This window comes from Bos indicus x Bos taurus, chromosome 7 (genome assembly GCF_003369695.1).
Source record: "Bos indicus x Bos taurus breed Angus x Brahman F1 hybrid chromosome 7, Bos_hybrid_MaternalHap_v2.0, whole genome shotgun sequence".
NCBI classification, from domain to species: Eukaryota; Metazoa; Chordata; class Mammalia; order Artiodactyla; family Bovidae; genus Bos; species Bos indicus x Bos taurus.
Window position 1 is genome coordinate 101,370,421 of NC_040082.1, and position 6,692 is coordinate 101,377,112.

At 39.8% G+C, this 6,692-nt stretch overlaps 1 pseudogene; it reads left to right on the forward strand.

Moving 5' to 3' along the window:
* Window positions 1–201: 201 nt before the first annotated feature.
* On the forward strand, window positions 202–6,289 carry LOC113896444 (annotated as a pseudogene).
* The last annotated feature ends 403 nt before the right edge of the window (window positions 6,290–6,692 follow it).

Consider the following 6,692-nt stretch of genomic DNA (forward strand, 5'->3'; position numbering starts at 1 on the left):
TCTGCCTTGTAACATTGTCTCCTAGACACAGAGAATGAGCAGTAAAACTTTCCTATCTATCCAGACCACTGTCCCTCAGGGAAATCAGCTATTAGAGGTGGTGATACAAGAGGGAAATGTACCTAATAAGCAGACACTGGGAGCTGTAAATATCTCCTATGCTGCATCCCTCTGCCTGCCCATCCTTGGGCTGGATGGTGCATGGTTGTTGCTTGTGGAGTTATAACTCTGGTTGGGAAACCAATGATTCACTCCATCCTCCAGTCTTGTCTAGAAACTGAGTGTCTATCTCCATCATCAACCAACCAACAGAATTTTCGACATCCATGTTCAAATTTTCCTCTTAGAGACTCCAACCAGGTGAGTCCAAGAGCCCAGGAAATAATACTGGATATGATCAAAGGGAATGGCAGGCAAGAATGTTTACCTGAGTTCGCTTGAGAGCCAATGCAGACTAACCCAGAGCTATGATTTCTGTAGTTGTTTGTTTGCTTGATTAGTTATGACTATATTAATTTATGATGCTCAAAATAGAAGGACATATTGAAATCTACAATCAAGGGTCAATGTTGATCATTAAATGGTCATCATAAAAGCCCAATTAGAAGAGGGAATGAGACATGAAAAGTACCTCTTAAAAATAGAACCTAGGTCCAGGAGTTGAGATTAATTGGAGTAGAGAATAGTGTATTAGCTGTGCTGGGATGTACAGAGATGTAAGGACTATTTTTAATATAGAGTATATTTGACTACTGATGAGAAATATACAGACCAGGCAATGTTGCCACACATTACCTTGCAACAATAGCTCATGAGACATAGATTTCAGAATAATATGTCTCTCAGTATTCAAATAAAAAAAATATATATGGGAAGGACTGTATTAATGAATTTAATTTGCAATTGTTTTATTTCCACTAAGGTTGAATACATGTGTAGTTAACCAGTTACTTTCTCCATTGAAAAAGTAGTGATTGTCCTGTTCAATTCCTTTACTTTTGTACAGCAATTACAACATATTTTTATTATTTTTTAAATAATTGTATTGTTTCAAAATTAGAATTGTTAACATGAAGCAGATGTTTGCAATTAAGTTATTTCATATATGTATAGAAGAATTTGTTCAGAATGTCCAGAATTTATAAATTTTATGTGGTAAAATATGTGTCACCTTGTGTTCCTTCCCATCATTACTTTTAAGATTTAACTGGAATGAAATATTCTTACTTAAATACTTTTACTTGCAAATCCTTGCTTTAAACAGAAATGAAAATGAATGTTCCTATGCATATTATGAGCTAATAAGTCATGCTTTATACGTGTTCCCCATTTCCCACATCTTATTCCTCATTGTTCAATTTATTCTATTGTGATTAGATTTACTTATAAAAGTTGCATCATGTTCAATCAACATATGGAAGACTTTTTTTGCATTTAGCTTAAGATCTCCTTTATCTCCTATATTTGTATTTGAGTTCATACGTCCCTGTGTAAGAGGAAATGACAACTTAAGTACCATTTCCTCCCAATATTTTAAAAGATTTTCTGTCATATTATTTTATTTCCAGGACATTTCCAAAATTGATAAAGTTGATATTACCAAATTTTTAAAAAATGTGCATCTTTCATAAGTTGGTTTTGGATGTCCCTTCAATTTTGTTTCATCTATTTTTTTAAATTAACATTGAATATTGAAAAGTGTTGAAGATAAATAATGTGGGCAAGGGAGCTCTTATGACTTGAAGTTTCAGCCCAACATGGAGACCTTCTTGTTCCTCAATATCTTCTGACCCTATCTGTCCTCACTCTCCATCCTGTTCATTTCCCTCATGGGACTGGCTTCATTTTTGGACTGATATATCTTAAACAAGCACTTTCCTTAGGCCTTCACACTCACTGTCCCCTTGCCAGGAGCACACCTTCCAGGTGTACTCATGGCCCTGGTTCTCTCTCCCTTGAGGTCTTTCCAGTTATCCCCTTGTTTACAGGTCTTGATTAACATGTGTGTACAACAGGTGTCATGCTTCTCCATCTCCCTTTTACCTCCTTTCTTTTCCTTCATAACAATGGTAACAAATGACATGCCATATAATTTTTATTTTCTTATCTTCTGTCTCCATAGCCAGATGTTAGAAGCTTTTATTGTTGAACACTGTGTGCTCCCTGCATAGATAGCATATATAGTGCCTGGTACATTGTCTCGATTCAATTCATATCAAGTATGTGAAAGAATGTCCCATTAAAACTGTGAAATATCTGACATCTTGGAAAAAACTCTGATAGTTTTTCTGGGAAAAGCTTGAACCAGTTTGCTAATTAGAGATGGCACAAGAAGCTCCCTGCTGCTGCTGCTGCTAAGTCGCTTCAGTCGTGTCTGACTCTGTGCGACCCCAGAGATGGCAGCCCATCAGTCTCCCCCATCCCTGGGATTCTCCAGGCAAGAACACTGGAGTGGATTGCCATTTCCTTCTCCAATGCACGAAAGTGAAAAGTGAAAGTGAAGTCGCTCAGTTGTATCCGACTCTTAGCGATCCCACGGACAGCAGCCCACCAGGCTCCTCCGTCCATGGGATTTTCCAGGCAAGAGTGCTGGAGTGGGGTGCCATTGCCTTCTCCAAAGAAGCTCCCTAAAGTGCATGAAATCCATGAACAGAATATTGAAAGTAATTTCTTTATGGTGAAATATAAATGGTAACATTTCAACAATGTGGTAATGCCCATTTATGTGAAAATTAGTCATTTTATTTCCCCCTTTTTTCATAGTCACCTTCACCACATGGCACCAAGAAACCTAACAGGAAATAACAAATTTTTTCTTATGGGATTTTCAGAGGAATCAGAATTGCAACACCTCATATTTGGACTTTTTCTCTCCATGTATCTGATCACTGTGTTTGGAAACCTGCTCATCATCCTGGCCGTTACCTCAGACTCCCACCTCCACACCCCATGTACTTCTTCCTCTCCAACTTGTCCGTTGTAGACATCTGCTTTACCTCCACCACCATCCCAAAGATGCTGTGGAACATCCAAACCCAGAAAAGTCATAACATATGAAGGCTGCATCATCCAGATTTACTTTTTCTTACTTTTTTGGGGACTGGATGTCTTTCTCCTGACCGTGATGGCCTATGGCCAATATGTGGCCATCTGTCACTCCCTGCACTACATGGTCATCATGAAACCCTGGCTCTGTGGACTGTTAGTTCTGGTGTCTGGATCATAAGTGTCCTGCATTCCTTGTTAGAAAGCTTAATGGTGTTGCAACTGTCCTTCTGTACAGTTTTAGAAATCCCTCATTTTTTCTGTGAACTAAATCAGATGATCCAACTTGCCAGTTCTGACACCTTTCTCAACAATGTGGTGATGTATTCTGGAGCTGTGCTGCTGGCTGGTGGTTCCCTCATTGGTATCCTCTACTCTTACTCTATCACCAGTCACATCCACAGCTGGGTATTGTTTTTGCTTTGGCTCCATTCCTTCATTCTTTCTGGAGTTATTTCTCCACTGATCTCCAGTAGCATATTGGGCACCTACTGACCTGGGGAGTTTCTCTTTCAGTATCCTATCATTTTGCCTTTTCATACTGTTCATGGGGTTCTCAAGGCAAGAATACTGAAGTGGTTTGGCCTTGGAATATGGAATGAAACAGGGCAAAGACTAATAGAGTTTTTCCAAGAAAATGCACTGGTCATAGCAAACACCCTCTTCCAACAACACAAGAAAAGACTCTATACATGGACATCACCAGATGGTCAACACCAAAATCAGATTAATTATATTCTTTCCAGCCAAAGATGGAGAAGCTCTATACAGTCAGTAAAAACAAGACCAGGAGCTGACTGTGGCTCAGACAATGAACTCCTTATTGCCAAATTCAGACTTAGATTGAAGAAAGTAGGGAAAGCCACTAGACCATTCAGGTATGACCTAAATCAAATCCCTTATGATTATACAGTGGAAGTGAGAAATAGATTTAAGGGCCTAGATCTTATAGATAGGGTGTCTGATGAACTATGGAATGAGGTTCATGACATTGTACAGGAGACAGGGATCAAGACCATTCCCATAGAAAATAAATGCAAAAAAAAAAAAGGCTGTCTGTGGAGGCCTTACAAACAGCTGTGAAAAGAAAAGAAGTGAAAAGCAAAGGAGAAAAGGAAAGATATAAACATCTGAATGCAGAGTTCCAAAAAATAGCAAGAAGAGATAAGAAAGCCTTCTTCAGCGATCAATGCAAAGAAATAGAGGAAAACGATAGAATGGGAAAGACTAGGGATCTCTTCAAGAAACTCAGAGATACCAAAGGAACATTTCATGCAAAGATGAGCTCGATAAAGGACAGAAATGGTATGGACCTAAAAGAAGCAGAAGATATTAAGAAGAGATGTCAAGAATACACAGAAGAACTGTACAAAAAAGATCTTCACAACCCAGATAATCACAATGGTGTGATCACTGCTCTAGAGCCAGACATCCTGGAATGTGAAGTCAAGTGGGCCTTAGAAAACATCACTATGAACAAAGCTAGTGGAGGGGATGGAATTCCAGTTGACCTATTCCAAATCCTGAAAGACGATGCTGTGAAAGTGCTGCACTCAATATGCCAGCAAATTTGGAAAACTCAGCAGTGGCCACAGGACTGGAAAAGGTCAGTTTTCATTCCAATCCCAAAGAAAGTCAATGCCAAAGAATGCTCAAACTCACACGCTAGTAAAGTAATGCTCAAAATTCTCCAAGCCAGGCTTCAGCAATATGTGAACCCTGAACTTCCTGATGTTCAAGCTGGATTGAGAAAAGGCAGAGGAACCAGAGATCAAATTCCCAGCACCTGCTGGATCATGAAAAAAGCAAGAGAGTTCCAGAAAAGCATCTATTTCTGCTTTATTGACTATGCTAAAGCCTTTGACTGTGTGGATCACAATAAACTGTGGAAAATTCTGAAAGAGATGGGAATACCAGACCGCCTGACCTGCCTATTGAGAAATCTGTATGCAGGTCAGGAAGCAACAGTTAGAACTGGACATGGAAAAACAGACTGTTTCCAAATAGGAAAAGGAGTTCGTCAAGGCTGTATATTGTCACCCTGTTTATTTAACTTCCATGCAGAGTACATCATGAGAAACCCTGGACTGGAAGAAACACAAGCTGGAATCAAGATTGCTGGGAGAAATATCAATAACCTCAGGTATGCAGATGACACCACCCTTACGGCAGAAAGTGAAGAGGAACTCAAAAGCCTCTTGATGAAAGTGAAAGTGGAGAGTGTAAAAGTTGGCTTAAAGCTCAACATTCAGAAAACGAAGATCATGGCATCCGGTCCCACCACTTCATAGGAAATAGATGGGGAAACAATGGAAACAGTGTCAGACTTTATTTTGGGGCGCTTCAAAATCACTGCAGATGGTGACTGCAGCCATGAAATTAAAAGACGCTTACTCTTTGGAAGGAAAGTTATGACCAACCTAGATAGCATATTCAAAAGCAGAAACATTACTTTGCCAACAAAGGTTCGTCTAGTTAAGGCTATGGTTTTTCATGTGGTCGTGTATGGATGTGAGAGTTGGACTGTGAAGAAGGCTGAGCGCCCAAGAACTGATGCTTTTGAACTGTGGTGTTGGAGAAGACTCTTGAGAGTCCCTTGGACTGCAAGGAGATCCAACCAGTCCATTCTGAAGGAGATCAGCCCTGGGATTTCTTTGGAAGGAATGATGCTAAAGCTGAAACTCCAATCCTTTGGCCACCTCATGCGAAGAGTTGACTCATTGGAAAACACTCTGATGATGGGAGGGATTGGGGGCAGGAGGAGAAGGGGACGACAGAGGATGAGATGGCTGGATGGCATCACTCTCTCCATGGACGTGAGTCTCAGCGAACTCCCGGAGTTGGTGATGGACAGGGAGGCCTGGCGTGCTGCGATTCATGGGGTCGCGAAGAGTCGGACAGGACTGAGCGACTGATCTGATCTGACTCTTACTCTAAGATAGTTTCCTCCGTATATAGACTCTCATCAGCTCAGGGGAAGTATAAAGCATTTTCTACCTGTGCATCTCACCTCTCAGTTGTCTCCTTATTTTACTCCACAGGCTTAGGTGTGTACCTTAGCTCTGCTTCTGTTCAGAGTTTACACTCAAATGCAAGAGCCTCCGTGATGTACACTGTGGTCACACCCATGCTGAACCCCTTCATCTACAGTCTGAGAAATAAACACTTAAAGAGAAGTTTGAAAATGTCCTTTGAAAAGTTAAGTATAAAAGGTCTTATTTTCCTAGGGCTTAAGAAGTACTAGTGATAGGAGAGCTCAAAGCCTGAGCCCAGTATTGTCCTCATTTGGTCAGACTTCTGGAGATAGAAAATGTCTCTTCTGTTTTTCTTCGAATTTATATTTTGTTACTAACTTCTGTGTACAATTTATGTAACTCATTCTTAAGTTTTGTGATATCTGTGAAATTTCAAGTTGTTGTTTTTTTTTTTTTTTTTTTTTTTTCCATTTTGATTTTCTTCCTCTACCAATTGTAATCCCAGTATTGGATGTGAAGTATTTGGAAATTTCCATTCATCTCAAGGAACTGCAGGGATCACTTAAGAATAATTTCTTCTCATATGCAGTATATCATATTGAGCATTTTTCATTTTATTTGCCTAAATTAATTGCCATGATTTATGCTACTCCTGTGGGGAGGATAAGAACT